Below are 20,509 nucleotides of genomic sequence, written 5' to 3' on the forward strand. Positions count from 1 at the left end.
AGAAACTGTCAAATTGACACTGGAGTTCAATGACAGAGAGAAAACCAGTGGTTTGTTTGTTTGTTTTCTTCTAATTGAACTTTGAGTACAGTTCTGTGTATTACTTTTTTGAATTTTAACAGTTTTTTTCTTTTTTAATGCCAACTAGGATCTTCTAACTAGTTACATCAACTTCTAACACAGTAACTACTGTACTTTTCTTCAGTTTGTACTGCTCCATTTATGCTGTGTGAGCTACTATGGGGAAAGCAGCTTCCAAGGAACAGGAGATTTTAGCTGCCTCTAAATTACTGGAAATGCTCTGCTTATATGCCATAATGAAAGGGTACACATACAGGAGATATACTTCAGCAACTGCAATCTGCTGCAATTATAGCAGATACAGCTACACCAGGAGACCAATTTAAGCGAACAGCATTCAAAACACAAAGCTAGACAGTCCCTGGGGAATTTCAGCTCTTTTCTTCTGTAAGGACTAGTTTTCCCAGACATCCATGGCCCTCCCCTTCCTCCTTCTTTTTGATCTTGGTGAACCTGTCCCAACTTATAGATGAAATTTAAAACTAAGATCTTCATCACTTGTGGTCACTGAAAATCACAGGGCACTTACAGTAAGAGCAGGGTTCCAGCTCCTGCATCATGGACACATTTCACTGGGAATAAAAGCATTTTGGGGCTCTTTTGGGAGACCCCTTGTGTCAGGGCTCTCCAGGCTGCCTCTGCCCCACACTGCAGCCTTACAGACACAGCAAGCAGGGAATGGACCCAGCCTGGGGATGCTCCACTGAGCAGGGGCCTTGTGAATTTGATTCAATTAGTGAAAAAAGTTATTTCTGTGCAGATGTACATTGTGTACTCATAACCACTAAAATTTCTAATTCTGCAGGAAGGAAAGGATCTCCAGTGTTCACAAGCTCCTTAAAGAAACTTGAATTTAAATAAAAAAAGTATTTCACTGTGGCCCCTTTGAACTGGTGAAGATCTAGAAAAGTGGACTTTTTTGACACAGACAGCTTCCACAATTTCTAACTTCATTGGGCAATCATAGCCATTTTTAGTTTTTGATATTTTGAATATACTGTTCTGCTACACATAAACAAAAATAATTTTCAAATCACTCACAAAAAGATGATTTATTTGTCCATGAAAGCATATAGAGATAGAAATTTTATGCTAAAAAATTGCCTTGTTGTAAATTGTGAATGAGGGAAAAAAGAAAGAAAGCCTTAAAGAAATATATGTTTTGACAGACATTTACACATAATTCAGAAACAACTGACAGGATCTTGTTCAATTTTTTAGAAGTGTCTCTGGGCTGGGACCAGATTTAAAGAATTTTTAGTCCCCATAGTGAGTTGTTTTTCCATAATGTTAGGAGGATGTGAACAAAGGGATTATTATAACAGTCACTGTCAATAAGAAAAAGCTAAAGTATTTAGTCCCTTTAGGGGAAGAAAGTAATATACTACAGGATTTTGCTACTGCATTTAACAGGTGCAAGAAAGGTGTTTCAATTTTATATAATTCTCCTTCCTTCCTCGGAACTGAAAATATGCTTTTCTTATTTTATCTGCTTGTTCTTTTATTGCAGGATTATATTTTCATTACTGGAATTTCCTGCTTATATGGTGACATGCAAGCCAGGATTGTCTTGGCTGTTACCAAACTATTTCATTTCTTGTTGAAGAAGTGCAGAACAAATAGTGGTTAGAGGCTGGTGTTGTGCTGCTCATTCCCGCACATTACTTCTCTTGGGAATTTGTCTCCCTTCAATACCACAAGGTCTGAAGAATGTCAGACTTTTCCTACCTTGAATTATATGGTTGCCTTCTTGTAAGATACAGAGTTTCTAGGTAAACTTGGCCATATTGCTTTGCATCTGAGTCTTCTTTTTGTCTTCTGGATAAAAATTACCTCCAGTAAGATTAAAGGCAATTTTTGCAGCACAGGAAAAAAGCAGCACTGCCTTTTTGTTCTTTTCCATGTTTATTTTGCTGCCAGTTCTGTTTGAAAATGGTCCTTTTTGCCAAGGCTACAATTTTGCTAAATGAACTAGTATTAATACTATGCTTTGTTTATTTGCACAAGTGGAAAATGAAAGATGGGAAATACAGAAATAAAAAGACAGTATGAGATAAAAACCATGAAAGTATCAAGAGAAATGTGAAGTTTAGCCAAAGCATGTACCCCACACAATCATTCAGCACTTTGGCAGCAGGTTGGCCCTTGAAAATCCTCCTGAGGTGCCAGACCTTCGGGGTCCCTGACAGAGAACTGACCCTTGCAGTCCTTCAGCTCGACTTGGGGTATCTTGAGGAATGAGTTTCACTGGCTGCAGCGTTGAAAAGGTGTTGTGTCAGGCTGGACAGGGGGAGCAAGGCCTTGCAAGTGCCATCCAGAGCTCTGTGAGACCAGCACAGGGAGCAAGTGGCACAGGTGCTCCTGTCTCTGTTCCTGAGCAGGATACTGAAACAGCTGAGTTTGTTTCTGAGGAGCTTGTTGCCAACTCCCATTTCATGTGCCTCAGTGAGATTCTGAGAGCTACAAAAGACTGGACCACTTCAGCCAGGTCCTCATCCTTCAGCATGCTGCTAGCCAGGAAATAATAAATTAGACATGGCTCAATATGGGATTCTATGACAACTGAGGATAGGAATCTGTCAGGATCTTTTGCAAGCTTAACAATATGCTAGTCACCACTGAGGGCTGCAGAAAGAGCTCTTCATTTTTTAAAGCCCAAAAGTCTGCCATATGGCCAGCATAAACTGCATGCTTCCTCCGTGTGGTAACTAGCTGAAAATCACAGATTTATACAAAAAATGCAAGGTGGGGTAGTCCAGCCTCCTGCTCCAGGCAGGAAATTATTCAGGGCCATGCTGAGTCCAGTTCTGAAAACCCTTGGGGATGGAGACAGCACAGACTATCTGGGCAGCCTGCCACATTCTTTGACCACCCTCGTGGTGAGGAGTATGTTGTCAGGATTGTTTAATAACTGAAAAATGTATCTCTTAACTAGAGAATTTTCTGTAAAATGCCTTCTTCAGAGTGTGGTATTTTTTGAGAAAAGGCAGTCTCAGAAAGCAAGGTTATTTAAAGAGTTTTAACCAGTGGAAGTTTCCTAAACATGAGGGTTAAATGGCTTTACACTTCCATTTTCTTCTAGGCATTGTACATACATTTCTTTTATTTTAGGGGAAGAAAGCAGTTTATGACACCAGAGGAGTGGTCTATAGGTGGAAATAGGACTGTAAAAACCACGTTGTCACAAATCTCATAAAAATGTCTGGCACCACTATGAATTCAAGTGCTTTGGTTGTTGTCATCTATGTGAATGCATGTATTTATATAAATGTACACACACACACACATATATATATATATGGATGTACATATTTAAATCCACACATCTGTAGATTTTTATGTATATATTTACATGCATATATACATATATCTATATATTCACATACACACATACATACATACATATATATATATAATATATAATATATATATACACACATACATGTAAATATATATACACATACAACAGGTCTGCCAGCACACATTACAGCTTATTCTGGGAAGTAAAGGCACCATGGGCAGACCCAAAGACTACCAAGACTGCAACCAGTGTCACTTGCCAGCACAAGACAAGGCAGGAAGGGTAAGGGACATTGCAGACAAGCAGTGCAGCAGTGCCTGGAACAGCTCAGTGCTCCATAGATGGAGGTAGGCTGTTTCTTTCTCACATCAAATAAGAGCTGTGGGAGATGCTTTTGGGATTTATCACCTTGGCAGGAAAAATGTCACCCAAAGGGAATGTACTCATAGGTACTCTGGGTGACCAAGAAGGCCAATGGCATCCTGGCCTGGACCAGAAATAGTGTCATCAGCAGGGCCAAGACAATGATTTTCCCTTTGCACTTGGCACTGGTGAGGCCACACCTCAAATCCTGTGTTCAGTTTTAGGCCCCTCACTTCAAGTAGGACACTGAGGCGCTGGAGCATGTCCAGAGAAGGAAAATGGAGCTGGTGAAGGGTCTAGAGGAGCATCTGAGGGAGATGAGGGTGTTTAACCTGGAGGAAAGGAGACTCAGGGAAGACTTTACTGCTCTCTATGCCTCCCTGAAAGGAGTCTGTTTCCACCTGGGGGTCAGCCTTTTCTCTTGGGAACTAGTGACAGGACAAGAGGAAATGGCCTCAAGCTGTGTCAGGGGAAGCTCAGGATGGACATCAGGAAAAATATCTTCATTGAAAGGACGGTTAAGCATTGGAACAGTCTGCCCAGGGCAGCGGTGTCAGCATTGCTGGAAATGTTCAATAAATGACTGGATGAGGCATTTAATATGCTAAATGCTATGGTTTAGTTGATGTGGTGGTGTTCAACCAAAGGTTGGACTCAATGATTTCAGAAGTTTTTTCCAGTGTTAATGATTCTATGATTCTATGATAGAAGAGCCACATGGTAACTACAGGTGTGAGTGTGATGACTGTCTGCAAAAGCATATGGCCAATAAAGACACCTCTGGTGTCATGCCAGCCTTGGGAAGAGTGTGGTGGCATAAAAGATTATAAATACAAGCACTGAGACACAAACAGAATGACAATGGGCTGAAAAGGCTCCTGATGCTGGGCACTGCCATCCACACAGCTGCCATCACCTTCTGCCACCTCTCCTCTTCTCTCTTCCACTGGCCAACAGTGCCAGCACCATGTGTTTGGATTTTTCTACTGCAGACTGAGAAACAGACTGGCTGAGAAATAATACGCTCCTTTTTTTTTTTTTTTTTTTTTTTGGCTGATTTATCCTTAATGGTTTTCCCACCTGGCCCCCGTGGGTGCTGCACAAGCAGTTGTGCTGGCAGTGGCAGCAGAGAAGCATGAGGTGGTATGGGCAAAGTCTGTGTGGACCACTCCTGCAGGCACACACATGCATGCACATTGGGATCTCCATCACCAGATGGAGAAAGGTATCCTTCACAGTGGTCTGGGAGAACAGTTCTGGGCTGAAGGATGCAGATGAGCATGTAGGTGCTGCTTCCATGCCTTCTCCTCTCTTGGTTGTGCATGAGCTGCTTTGAGCTCTCTGATCACCATCCTGAAAACACAATTTATTCTGGACTGAAGAACAATCAAAGCAATATCACCATTTCCCAAGAAGATTCATGGCCATTTTATGTATGAGATAAACAAATCTGTATCCATAATTTCTCTTCTTGACTTTTCATTGTTTCAGCCAGAAAGCAGGCATCTAAGAAGCGGATATAAAGCACTGTCTGCCTATAGCTTGATCTCAAACACTGTCTTTCTCTTTAAACTTTGCAAAAGGGAAACAAGTTCATATTTATCATCAGTTGAAAGCTCAGCTGGAAGTGAAACAAATTAAATTTAATGAGGACTGCTTTAATTCTCATCATTACTGTCTGCTCACTGTTGTAAAAAAGTTTTACAAGCCCACTTAAAATGCTTAGATTAACTGTCTTTATTACTTTCGTCCAGGCAAATCCTTTTATAAGGCTAATGAAACTGCATCCCTTGGTATAAATGTAGTCATGACTTTATTTCACATGACATCCAGCTCTACAGTATCACAGCAGTCCCCAGCAGGTAAGTTGATATTAATTTATTTTTGTACTGTTATTGCATAATTGTGATATACTGGAATGTTAAAAAAGTTCCTCAGCTCTGCCTAAAAGTATAGACAGTAACTTTCTACAAAACTCATCACTGATGACATGAAATAGCATTGCTGCTTGTCAGGAAAGAGGCTGCAGTTAAATTTCTGTGGTTGGACGTTGCAATCCAGAAACAAAATTCTATGTTTCTAATGGGAATTAAAGCTGTGTGACTAAGAGGACCAGGTGGTCCCTCACAGCAGAATCTGGACTATTGTTTTTTAGATTTAGGTTTCATGCCTATCCCAAATGTTGCCTGCTAGTAATTTCTTCTGCTATTGTTGCTTAAGGTCATCTATAAATGCAAAATGTTTCTCAGTGGGTACTTAACAGCAGTAACCTAGATAAATATTTTCATTTACATAAACATTGTCTGAACAATTCAGAAAGTGTAGTAAACAGTCTCAAATCCCAGAAGCAATCTAGACATTGCAAGAATTACATTGTTTTTTGGAAAAGATTGATGTTCTACGTTATTTCATTGGTCATAGTCCAACACAAGAGGGTGGACTGATGAAAGAGATGCTTAACATGTCCAGGGTTTGTGTTGCTTTCTTTTTTCTAACTGTGCTAATAGCTGAATTTCCATTTGTTTTTCAAATTTTTTATGTACTCTTATGCAATAAAAGATAATCTAACTGGACAGGCGCAAACAGTGGGGACCAAATGGCTTTTAAAAGCAAATCCAAAACCAAAAAGCCTCTCTATAATTGTAACAAAGTACTAAAAAGGAATGGAATTACTTTCTGCCTACTGAGAGCACAAACACTGTTATTTCATTGGGAATAGATGGCCTTTCAGAGTTCGGTAAGTTTGCATGTGCGTAGCTGCAATCCTCTGTTTTGCTGTATATGCTCTTCATGGAGGAAATTTAGCCCTGTGAGACCCATTGGACTCAGGTCCTTCACCTGTGCAATGCTGCACAACAGGTCTATGCCAGACCCAACCAGGCTCCAGGCATTTCAGACAGGCTAAAACTAACAAAAAATACACTAAATATGGGGTGTGGGTTGTTTGCCTTAGTTAACAGTAACATCTTGTAAGATCAAACAAGAAAGAGACCCTTTCTGTACACAGACAGCTTGTCTCCAAGGATTTAGCTTTGTTTCAGAAAAGCACGTGTATGTGAATAGATCCAGAGAGGTCTTAGATCACCTCCGAGGCAATCTCTGCTGGTTGTTTGTGTGGCATGAGCCCAGCGTTGCTCTTTGCAGCTGGACACGGCTGCCTCCCCCTCCCTGCCCAGCCTGAAGCCTTGCAGATAATGAGGATTAAATGGAATAGGTATGACTGAATATGTCTCTGGCACAGGTTCACTGACATGCTGTCTTCTAGGGCTGCCACACCAGCCTGAGAAAGAATGAAATAAATGTGAAGAGGAGAATATCCATTACTTGGAATACCAGTGTTCTGTTAGAAAAGAAATCCAGCATCCAGCCATTGATTGCCATTGCCTTTTCATGTGTGTTCCATGCCTTATGCTCTGTGTATGTTTTACAGACACAGCATGTGTGTTGAAGCAAAGCTCTCTGAGCAATTGCACTGTTGCTGTGATCTGTTTATACTGAATCTCAACAACTAAGCCTTCTAATCCTCAAACAACTATTTTAGCCAGTACTGAAGCTGTTCAGAATTAGTTGGCAGCATTTGTGTAGTTCACACTCGATTTAAATAATCATTGTCCTACTTTAACTCTCCCATATGAAGACAGTACAAATTCACTCCAAGGATGGGACTGCAGGCACATGCCCACATGTATGTAGCCTAGATGATCTTCCTTCCAGCTGGGGGTTCTTCTGTGCTCTGTCACAGGACACAAGCAGGGATTAAGCAGGGGCCTTCAGAAGTTAGGGCTGTCTTGGTTTTACATACTGGGTGGTTGTTCATTAGCTGGTGTCTCTCAGTTGTTCTGCACACACAAGTGTAGGTACGTATTTTGTCAGCTGAAAGAAGAAGCACATTTCCTCCGTTTTTGCTTACTTATTCTATAAGATTAAGTGGATGTTTACTGACCTGAATATCCTACAGTCCTTTTTGGAGGAGATGCTTTTTTTTCCTCTCCCAGTGAGTATAGCAATTCCTGCTTCTGACCGCAGCAATTCCTGTCTCACAATCATTATTTCACTGGTTTGAAACAGCAGCTTGTGAGTTAGCTTCCAAACTTGTACCCAGGAGGTACTTCAAATACTTTCAGATTCCTCAGCTTTTACTGGGTTTTGCCTGCTGACTAATATAATTGTGACTTATTTTGAGTATTCAGTGATTGCCACAGGATTTTCAAAGACTGACTGACCAGATACTATAAACTTATATCCATACTAAATGCTAGGAAATAGATTAAACATGATGATCTTTAAGCCTGCTTTTGACACTGTCTCCAGCTAGTGAAGGAGCTCAGGCCCAGCTGCAAAATTATGCTAGTACACCTTTCTGATGACAACACTACCAAGTTAACTTCAAGGGGTATAATCCATCTTTCCCAGAGTAATTTCCACCAAATTAATTTCCTGCATCATCATATTGTAAAGAGACAGGAATCTCCTTATTCACAAATTGCTTTGAAGATTCTGAATACGAAGGCAGCGAATTACACTCATTTTATTGCTGAAGTTCAGCAGAAAAGGAAGGTCTTTAATCACTCTTAAAAAATATTTTACTGTGTTTAATTTTGTGTAGCACTCCTTCCAGATCTCTGCCATATTGTTCAATGTAAATCAATAAAATAAATACTTGATGAAATAAATATTTAAACAGAATGGGTGTAGATGGGGCAAGAAAAAATCTAATTAATTATAGAAAAGGAAGAGAGAGAGGATGAGTTGTTTCAAAAACAGGGGCAGGGATTAAGACCTAGGAAGGTCCTGCACAGAGTTTTTCAAGTTGAATAATATTCTGCTGCTGTGTCTACATCTGAGCATGCATGCTTAGGGAGCAGCAGGGACAATGTGATCAGTTCTGCATGGCTGAAAGGGAACCTAAGCAAAGAACAAAATTTTCCTGCCCATCATGTATTTGCACATTGGCAGCTCTACCGGAGGCATCCTCTGTCCACATCTCTGTGCAGGATGAGACAACAATCTCCAGTCCTTCTGGCTTTTCCACTGGGAAAAGCAAACTGGGGAGTGGAAAGATAAACTGCCTAGGGCTGCCCCATGCCAGAGTAGAGGAGACTGCTGCTCTGTGCCTTCTTTTCTTGAGGATCTCCCTGAGTGCCACTGGACATGTGCACAAGAAAAGGCAGCTGGTCATTTCCAGATTATTTTCTGTGGCCTGTTTCTGTGGCACACTTTACATGAGTGTCTAACCTGACAAAGGCAGGCTTAGAGGACAGCATGCTGAACTGAAGAAATTAATTTGGGAACGGTAAAATACCTTTGAGCTTAAGGTTGTTGTCTTGTGTTATTTCAGAGATGAGTTGTGCCTTATATTCCCAGCATTGGTTATCTATCAATGTTGAACAATTATTCAGAAAGGCGTTTTGAGTCTGCTGTCTTGCTAACACCCACCCCCTCCCCAGCTCTAACAATCAATAGCCTGCTGAAACTGCTTCTTCTGGACTTTTATTGCACATCTCCTGACCAAAACACTTAAATACTAATTCAGAAACATCCCAACTAAACTGTCATGACACTCAATAAAGCTACATTACCACAATTTTGTCAGGACTTAGAGTCGTTTGTCAAGTGGAATTAACTGTTCAGATTTTAGAATCACCCAGATAATATTGTAGTGGAGAAAGGAAAAGGGGAGTTAATCTGTGTCAGAAAAGAATCACTTGTGGGAGGTCACTGCTGTTCTGCACACTGGTACTGTTTCTACTTGCTCCAAAAGAAATTATGTCAACTACCGTCAAAATACTTATGCTCTTACTGAAATGTGTGACTTTTTACTAAGGCTGAATTATCTCACAATTCTCGTTTTTACACTGTCAGTATACTTCTGCAACTAAAACAATTTCAGACACCCAACCCCTCTGATCCAGATTCTAAACTGCACTGTTATGCCAAGAGGAAAATGCTGGACAAATGCTGCCTTGAAAGCACCAAAAGGGCCATTGCAAAAGAAGTTGCTGATCCACCTTAAAATTTTATTTGCTGCTTTAATTACACAAGAAGTAACTAAATCATGGACTGAAGACATGCTGCCTCCAGTGCATAGCAACACTGTAAGCCCTTTCTACATTAGGGTGAAAGTCATATAATTAATTTGTCAAGGAAAAAACTTATCAACAACCAGAGTTTTTGGCTTGCACAAAGTCACACTGAAGTGTCTTCTCTGCCTGCTGAGCAGCAGGAACACATGGTCTCCATTACTGAAATCCTGGGCCCCTGTGTCAATCTAATATCCTGGTCCAGGCAATTTTTGCTCACTTTTCTGATTTTAAGTGCCACCTTGGATCATCATTTCATTTGAAACTCGGGCATGTGGATGATGATGAGACTCCCTTCAGTGAGTTCATTCTCAGCAAGCTCTCTTGGTGACCACCACTTACCCTGTGAAGACTGCTCTGCCCTGTGCCTTGAGAAGATTCTCACACTCTGTTCTGAATCCTTGTTTGGCAAAACCTCCCAGGGAACAGTAGGAGTTTTAACCGAATGAGGTTTCTGGGATCAAACCACAAATAAATTATGTTTGTTGCCTTGAAGTCATATGGTGCTTGTCTGATTATTTTAAAATTAAGAGTTAAGACTGAATCTGAGAAAGAACAGGACACTAAATTATCAGTGTAGTATATAGAAAAAAGACCAAGATTTCCAATGCAAAACTGCACTTTTTATTCTAGTGTTTTCAAATGAATCAGCCTGAATCTTGGCTCCAAGTGGTAAAATATGCCACTTCGAGCTAATGAGCTTCTAGTCTCTACACTTGTTTGCTACCTGGCAAGCAGGGAAGCCTAAAGCATTAATTAATGTCCTTGTGATATTAAGAGGCAAATAATAAAGCAGCAAATCAATTTGCAGAAGTGAAGACAAAAAGGCAGTGGGGAGCATTGGAACAGTTTTGGACGTTCCTATGGATTTCTGTAAAGCTCACAAGCAATGCTTTGAAAAAGCAGGGAAAGGAGAAAACAATTCTGGCCTTCTTTTAGTTTTGTTTGCAGTCTCAGACTAATTATCCCATGTAAGCAGTTCATTTAATAGAGGAGGAAGTTAGGTCTATTAAGTTGCCCAACTACTTCAATGCTGAATTTATTGCAATGTTTGTTTTAAAACAGATCTGCATGTTTCATATAAAGTACTTCCAGATTTGAGGTTGTTACTTTCCAAACAACCCCAAACTCAGCTAGTTTGTTACATATTTAAAATTTAGTTGGGTTTTGTTGAAAAGTTTATGAGAACTTCTCCCGTACTCTAAATAAAGCTGAGCATACAAGTGAGAACTGGAGTTTCTGCCTCGGCCAAAAGTTACATCTATCTGAGAAAACAGAGAACTATGAACTCTGCAATAAAAGGCTGATGAGGTTCTCAGAGCACAAGGTGTTTCCTTATTTCTGACCTTTTTCTCATTGAGTCTCTCATTGGCAAACAGGGCTTAATTCAGGTCAAACACAGCCACCATTAACTGTGAGAAAATTGTGATAGTCCAGATTTCCAGTACAGAGGCTGTTCTCTACCTGATGACCCATATTCCCTAAAACCCATATGATTTTTCTCCATTTCCCAACTTGAAAAATGACCATAGGTATAAACATTCTGAGATCTTTGACTATCTGGGAATTTAGATCTTTGAGGAAGTTAATGGGATTACCCAAGGGATGAGGGACTTACCCACGTGAGAAGAGGTTTAGGAGAGCTATCCCTTAACTCGGCACTGATGATCTGCATGTGCGTCAGGAACAATTCAGTTTGCATTACTCCTACTCAGCCACTCTATGACATTAGACTTTAACAGGCTATTCTGGGAGAAAAGGAGTGCCTAAAATGGCAGTGGTTTTTACTCTGGTCCTACATCCCTTTGCCAGACTGCTGGTGTAGTGTCAGTCCTGCAATCCCACGAAGCAGAAGGAGTTGTCCTCTTTCTTGTCCCTAAATATCTGGTCATTCTGTGGCTACAGCTGTAGTTCTAGCACCCACAGCAACTTCTCAGGCTAGAAGTTTACACTGTTTATTTTAACATTTTTAAAAGTAAACCTTTCTCTGAAAGAACTCTAAAAAGAGAAAAATGTGGAGTTTTCTTTGAGAGACAATATGAAACGTCTTAGAAAAGAAAGGTTGAAAAACCCTGTTTCTGTTAACGATATTTTGTGAAAACAGAGTAAGAATGAATCAGAATTTTAGCCAGGTCTGAGTATTCCCATGTCAAGTGAACTTATGCACTGATGTTAAAAGTCCAAACAGAGGACTGCCTCTGATTTGGTGTCTGAAAATAGAAGCATTATTTTCTGTACTACAAGCAAGGTCACGCCTTTTGCTGCCAACATGTTTTTTTTTTAATTTTCCCAAATCTCTAAAATGCTAGAGTACTACAATGTAAAAGCAAATATTAGTGTTTTAAATAGATGGATCTATCTATTTAATAATTTTCTGCTGTGCAAATACTTGTGTTACATATAATTTTAAATACTTAAATATTTTTTTAAGTTTTATTTTCTTAACATTTTGCAGAACTGGCTGTTTTGGTAGTCCTAAATAAATGTAAGCTAGTACAAAGCCCAAGTGACAAGCTAGAAATGCCAAATATTTGGGTTTTGCCTGGGGAGCCCATGTTTCTGTGCACCTCAGGGTGATGATAGCCAGATGCTGAAGACAGAGTGCAACCCATTCCACATAAAAGGTGTCTATACCTTGACCATAGTTCAGAGGCAAGCTGGAAACTCCACTCTGCTCTGAATACCACTCCAGCTCATCTTCCTGGATACAGAGGGGATAATTCACTACTTGAGGCCTTGACAGAGTCAGGCTCCACACAGAGAGGGGAGAACTTCATTCTCTTAGAGTTTACTCAAATTACTAGTAGATACTCATTATGACACAGAAAACATAATAAATGCTGAAGTCTATGGGGATGCACGCAGGTATTTGACTCTACAGTGGGGGTAGAGGAATTTAAACTTCTAACATCCTCCAAATTTGTATCTTGACTACAATTCAGCCTCTGAGTAGACAAAGAGATGAATTATCCTTGTGTCAATCCTGTTCCCTTTGGTCACACTATTAGATACCACTGCTGTCGGCTGTGCAGGCAACCTTGGCACAGACATTCAGGGAGTAAAATAGGGAAAAAGGTGTGGAGAATGACTAAATACAGCAGTTGTTGCACCAAATGATCCAGCTGCCATGGTTTCCCATGAAGGATGAGGCTGCACCGTATCAGGAGGAGGCAAGGGAAAAGAAATAAGGGAGGTTTGGCAAGAATATCCTATTAAAGCAGTGCTTTTTTTGCAGAGCTGTAGTACAGTTTGTTTCTTTAAAACAAACTTTAATAGCACTCTGGGAGAGGATGAGGGTACTGAAATGGTGCTACCTGAGCTGTGAGTGAAGCCCTGCAGGTGGCCACCTATCCTCAGCTGGGGACTTTGATCAGCACCTGCAGCCAAGGTCCCAAACAGGCATCTGGTTTCAGCACCACACAGTGTGATCGTCACCTCATCTGAAGCATTTCTGAAATACTTTGTTTAATCATCTTCCAGCAGCTGCTTTAAAATTGTTTCAGAAAATCAAAGTAAACATCCCTTTGGAGCGAGTGGGTTCATTCTCCTGGATCCCAGGGAAAACAAGCAGGAAGAAAAGGAGCTGGCTGTAGTGCTGCTGGCTAGGCACTGTCAGCCCAGCCCGGCTGTGCAGCACCTCTGCATTGCTTTTCAACAGCTTGGCATTCTAAAAGTCAGTCCAAAATGTCCAGTTTTACTGACAAAATTTTGCAGAATTTTAGCTTTTTGTGGTCAAGGACTGAGCACACTGGTTTCTACTTCACAGTTCCATTTATATGGAAGATATAATGCAGACATGTGATTCTACAGCTTTCATTATGTCTGTCCCTGTTTTGGCATACAATTTGATTTATATGTTATCTTTTCTCATCTGTATGTATTTTCCCTTATACACACACATTCTTATTAGAGAAAACATGAGGATGATCTATAGTTTAACGAGGCAGGATGTCAAGACATTGTATAAAAAAAAAAGGAAACAAAAAGGAAAAGACTTAGCAGAATAAAGGCGAGATTTTTTTTTTCCTTTGGTGACAATAAAGGGTTCTGACATATGGCTTCTATCCATGGGAACAAATATACTTAGCCTGAAAAATCCCAGAGAAGTCTGTGTTACCAATTTCAATTCAGATGAAAAAAAAAATCTTCCAGAAAATAAGCAAATGTCCTGTTTGCAGTGCAACAAATGCCTACAGTACTAACATGAATTGTGAAATCACTGGCTGTGACTGATCAGAGTTCATTAAAAATAAATCTTGGCCCAGCAGCTTTAATAAACAGAATGAGCAATAAAAGCAGCAATGATTCACTTATTTCCCGTGCAGAAAACTGTCTGATTTTGCATATTTTACTCACTCAAAGGATTTCTGCTGAAAAAACCTACTTCTGGCATCCAATGTAAAAAATTCAAGTCTCACCTATCTGAAGGAAAGAAAGAGATGGGAGGCAGCAGTTTTCTCAATCCTTCCAAGCCTTTAAAATATAACTTTTTCTAGAATTTATGTTGTCATTTAAGACTTTGTGGGGCAGAAAAAAAAAATCAAAGTTGAATTTTTTCTTCTGCCTGATGAGGAAAGTTTGAGAACACAGGTATAAAAAGAAGGCTTTGCTCACTCTCAGTGAGGACACTCCCATTGAGAACAACTCTGCCTGGTGGTTGAAGGGCTGTTCATGGGGAATCAAGTGCTACCTTGGCTGGAGAGCTCACCATAGAGAGGAAAGCCAAAGCAGTTTGGGAAATAGAGACTGAGTAACAGCATTGTGTATCCATCTCATTGGGCCAAGGAAGGAATGGATTAATGACCTGTGCGGTAAATAGAGTCTGCATTTGAATGCTCTATCACATATGTAGGCTAAGAAAAATCAATGGAAGAGGCATAGAAGTTAAGAGCACTGTATTGCTCAGAGGCATGAGCACCATGGTGCTAATGCTGCCCCAGAAGTTGGCTGCTGAAGTGCTCAGACCTCCACCCAGGATGGAGTGGCACTTACCAAAGCTGAGCACAGACTGGACACCTGCAGTAGTGCCACAGATCTAATCTGGCACAATCTCCAGAAATCTAGCTTGCTGCTTCCTGGCTCAGGAAAAGGGGAGCAGGTAGCACATAGGCACAGCACCTGGGTGAAAAGGTCACATGCTTCCTCTGTATTTTTCACTGTTATTTTAATTTTTTACCTCATATAAGAGGAACAGCAACTGGACAAAATCAGCCCCAGAACATGATGACGTCTCTGTGTTATTTATGGCACACACAATGCAAAACAAGTATGTCATCTACTAATGCTGGCTCTTCTCTGGCACTGGGACACAGAGAACAGTGCAAGTGGGTGGACCTTGCTGGTATTATGGAAGTCCAGTTACAGTAAAACTGTCCAGAAAGCTATGAGAAGAGAAATTGATGTGGTTATTAATATTCTGCTCCTCCCTGACATCTCTTTCCTTCCCTGCCACCTTCCTTCCCCATTGCTGTCTCCACACAGTTGCAAGTCTGATTGCACTCTTGAGGAGCAATAATCCCCACTAGAACTCCTCTGAACTGACATTTCATAGCTCAGGAGCCCAGTTCTTGAAAATTATGATGACAAATGTCTATCAGTAAATACACTATCAACAACAAGCTCCTCCATTAAACTAAGCATGCAGAAAAAGCTGAATATTGGCATGGAAAAGCCAGCTGCTCTAAGCCAAGATCATGCAATTTCCAGTCAGCCTTTATCAGACAATTTCCACATTTGGGTAGGGCCAGTGCCAAATCCACTGGGGAATCAAAGAGACAAAGGTGTAGTCATCCTGGTCTGGAGCCCAGTGGCGTGGGTGGAAAATCACACACTGGTCTCAATGTCCTTTGTAACATATCTGTAAGGGGGGAGGAGCAGAGTACTCTGGGAAGTACTCTGGTGACCTTCCATCATGGCTCTGGATTTGAGGGAAAGACCTTTTCTAAATCAAAGCACTTGCTGTGCAAGTGCAAACTCAGAGTGTGCGTGCAAGAAGTGACGCCTGGAGGGTATTGGTCATTTACACCCTAAGATAAATGGTCTTAATAAAGTGACAATGTTTACTTTTCCTTTGCTGAGCAGAGCACAGAGCACCTTTGTGAAAGGTCACTGAGGTTAAATAAACTATACTTAGTCACAAAACTTGCAGCTAAAACCCAGGGCTGCTCCTGTGCATGAGATGGGGTCGTTGTTATCCTCCTGGGTATAATACCTTGTGTAGCTTATTGTTTTGTACCTTGTATCTCTAATTAAAAAAAGGCAAGTAAACAAAAGGCTCATGTGAGGCTGACACAGGTCAACAGATGTGTTGAAGGGTTTGTATATTCTGATGACCTTTCATCACTGGGGTTTCTCACATACAAGGCTTTGAGCCAGAACTGATCCTACAACCCAGCATGTGCCCAGAGGGATACAACACTCACCTGTTTTCAGGACTTCTCTTTTGAAACCTGATTTTCTTTGCTATTTTCATTCATTTTCTCATAAATGACAACATGTTGAGTAATAAATGAGGATATGTCTTGTAGATTTGATAGTAGCAGCATGCCACAATTATTTCTGTGCTTTAAGCTAGCCAGAACAGGGGTGGTTTTTTTAGCCTGTAGTCTCTTTAGCTGTATGGCCTACTCATTTTGATTTGATGAACATTACAGTTTACCTACTGTAGGCCTTAGATGAAGGACAGTCCATGTTTGTCAAATCCAAGGAAGACTGTGGGAAGATGATAGAGACATGGCTGTGTTTTTCCACACAACCTATTATGGCAACAAGCACTCCCCCGTAATGTTTGCTGACAGATGTTCAAGGCTTGAGAAAAAAAAAAAAAATCTGCTTTCAGCTGATGGCTTCACAACCACTTTTGAAATAAGTGTTAGTTCCAGGCTCCTGAGTTCATAAGGGCAGAGAAACGGCAGGAAGAAAACAGATGAACGGGTAACAAGGGGGAAGAACAAAATGGGAAAATAAAACCTTGGTGCTGACAGAGCTGACAAATGTAATATCTCCTGGACAGCAAGGAAGAAAAAAAAAATAGAGTTGGATGTGAAAGAGCTGGAGCAGTGACTTTCAAACAGCTGTGTGTATCTCTGAAGCTAAACCACCGTGGAGGTCCAAACTCTCCACCAGGCCTTGGACTGAGTATTTAGTTGCTATATATGTACCCCAACAGTGCTCAGGAGGAGCTTGGGGTGGATATCCCTCCTCAGGGCATTGAGAGGGTGTCTCTGAGGCATGGGCCATCCTGGGGCAAGATGAGGACCTCTGCTTTTGTGGAGCCTGTACAACAGTTTGAGCACAAAGGGAAGTGTCTGGGGAGTTGCTGACACCGGTGAAAGGTCTCCCATTAGCTGATCCAATTTACGAGTCCTGGCTGTGGCTTGGGGCATGATGCAGCCCAGCCATGGACAAGAATTTCAGTGTGCAAGGCCTGGATAATCATGGATGGCCTTGCTGGAATGAACAAATTCACCAAGCTGAGTCCTGCTCGTAACAGTGGGAATGAGGCAAACAATCATTTTGAATGTGAGGTGCTGCATGAACCAGGCACGTCAGCAGACTTCAGTCACTTCTGAATTCCTGGCTCTCTCCTAGGATTGGTGTTGCATCTGACATAGCCAGGATTTTCTCAAAGCTATTAAACTTTTCCCACCTATAGCCGGAGCAACTGGAGCCTGGAGGGGAGGATTAATCTCAAGCAATGAGACTTCATGTCACTGACAGTGTGTTTGGGTTTGTTTTTTTAATTAGGATGACAGACATATGTGTGTAGGAACTGGAAATGTTGCGAGTGTGTCCATTTCAAAGCATGGTTGGAAAGGTTCTCTCTGCTCATGGACAGACTGTAGCAACACAAGGATGATCCCTTTCTGTTTTTACTTCCTTCTTCCCCTATCCCAAGCTGGCAGGAATGACTGGAAAGACTACTCAGTCTTTCTCAAAATTTCCATTACCTGGCTTTGTCTTTCCTTCTTCCTTCTCATTTTGCCATCTCAGATATCTACAAAAAGGTAAAAAAAAATATTATTTAATCTGAAGTTCAAAGTAAACTAGCTGTGCTATCATCTTGCACATATCCCTATCTTCTCAGGCAGCATGGGAGTATTTGTTTACTCACTGTTAGTGTTGCAGTGATTTGTATGTCTACTTTAAAAAAAAAATCGAATCAAAGGATTGATAATATACCACCAAGTAGCATTCCTCTTTGTAAAGTTGCATCCATACCCCAAAATGTTACATGAGTAGCAGACTCTGAAGATATGAAATTCTATATGACTAAAAAAAATGTTAGTTTTCAGCTCTAACAACCCTTGACATCACCTGTTTAAAGTTGCATATATATTGTTTCTGCACTGCTATTATGAAAGAGAGATTAATTCAATAAAAGATAGCAGCACATGGGTTTTTTTCATATGTGCAACACTTTTTACAAATAACATTCTCTAAAAGACAGGCAAAGTTTATAAGTTTTCCTTTTCTGTGGATGAATCATTTGGCCATTTGAAGAGACTGAACTAACAGGAATTCCAGTAGCTTGAGCCCTGTATACCAGACAGAATGACAGCAGTGCATAACAAGAAGGAGTGTATCATGTGTGTGCATCCCTCCTCTCAGAAATCCAGTTCTGGCATATTAATACTAGACAGGAGCGAAAAGTTCTGGATGAGAAACTATTCATCCCATTGTTTCTGTGGCTGTGGAGGTAATTGTGATGAATTGGTCTAGAATATTTTTTGAATTTTCTTTAATTTTGGCCCTACATTTTTTAATTGACTCTTTAGCATTTTATTAAAGGGTACAATGTTTTCCCAGGGTGTACTGGAAGAAGAATGTCTCAAAATGGAAAAACTAAGTACATTTTCCATTATTTATGCCATTGACTCTGCAAACATAATATGTAGAGCAGAACTTTGGCAGGTGTTAATCGGTATATTTTCCTTCACACCAGTAGAGCTGCTTCAGTTTACACCAGCTGAGAATCTGGCTCTGTATATTAAATAAAAAAGTGGGCCTGGCTTCTTGATCTTTTGCAGTAGACTCAGAAAACTGTTCGTTATTGAGCTTGAAAAGCAATCTCACTTTTCAGTATTGGCAGCAGTCTGAAGAAATGGGAACATGGTGTGCTGAGCTCCTGGGTAGAAGAAATGTTTTCTTCCAAACCATAACAACCTTTTTGGCTATCTGAAGAAATATGTTTAAACTTCCTTGCCAAGGAAAGGTGGGACACTAGCCAGTTACTACAGGAAGGCTTTGAAGATGGAGGGAATAATAAAAGGGGGGAAAAAATTAAAGAGGAAAATCTTCTTGTTCCCAGATGGGTAGCTAAGGTGTAACCATTCTTCTTTCTGCATTGGGATCAGAAGCACAAATTGGCCTGATACATGAAAATCAATTTTTTTTTTTTGAGTTCCTTGTCTCAGATGTTGTGTCTGGTTTTTACGTGACTGCAAGGTTTTAAAATACATCCAGTTAGTTTCCAAAAGTGCCTTCAGGTGGTATTTCTGATCTGTACATGGTTCTGGACCAAGCTCTTTGAAAGTTCATGCACACTAACTACAATTTGCTATATTTGCAAACTATAGTTTGCACACTATAATATGATTCACTATCAGTAAATCAGTGAAACCCTGCCTGTTATTCCTGACATAATGAGGAGAAGAGGCAAGACACAATTTTGGGGAAGAAATCAGGGATTCTGGGGGAAAACAGGAACGTAATTTTAGCAGAAATATACAAATGCACATGTGCATTAGTGATAGAAATTGCAATTTGCAAACAATTGCTTTCGGAAAAAAAATAGTGAAAACTTAGGTGGAAGTTGGAGGAAAATTGGAGACCTGTAGAAATATATGCACACTATTTATTTTTTCTAATCCTTACACAAGCTTCTTTTAATCAAGACAATTACTCAGGATAAGCTCAGAGGAGCACTGGTTCCTACTCATTGAAACATGAAACAAGGCTCTCATAATGTGAAGCTCCTGTGAGATCTTAAGGTTACTAAAAGTGAGCTTTATATAACAATTTGGGGGGAAAGGATATAAAAGCTTGATGGGTTTGAATGTCAAAGTCTGGTGTCCACTGACTGTGCTTAGATGTTGCAATTGCTTGTTTTGGAAGGAATGTACTTTTGAGTATACTGAGCACACTATTTTAAAGACTAGATCTCTTTTAATAAGCAGTATTTTTTTACCCCAGAATTTTATTATATCAGACTGATCTTTAAACTATGTTTTCTATAGTTTATATGTATAACTATAATAACTATGTTATTAGAGTTTGACCTAAACTCCTAAATAGCTCTATTATGTCCAGTGACCTCATTCTTATCAGGTTTACAGGTCAGTGGTGAATTAAGCAGCTGGCTTCCTGCTAATTAATCCTATTTAGTTAAAGAACTGGTAGACTGAAGAATCTTATCTCTGTTAAAAGGAAGTTTTTACATGATTGGCACCAGATTACTGTTATGAATGACAACCCTTTGCAACTCTGCAATACAATACACGAGCAGAAAGGTAGAAGAGCAAAAAAAGAGGACAGCATACAAACACTGTCTTGTTCTTCAGGGTTTCCCTATGACATGAATTATCAGAATTATTAAAGCACCCAGATGGCACTTTGACATTGCACAGTCCCTGCCAGGTGAGTCCAGGTGTCTTGTCAGAAGCCCAAGTCTCCAGCTGGTGTG

This window comes from Molothrus aeneus, chromosome 3 (assembly GCF_037042795.1).
Source record: "Molothrus aeneus isolate 106 chromosome 3, BPBGC_Maene_1.0, whole genome shotgun sequence".
NCBI lineage: Eukaryota > Metazoa > Chordata > Aves > Passeriformes > Icteridae > Molothrus > Molothrus aeneus.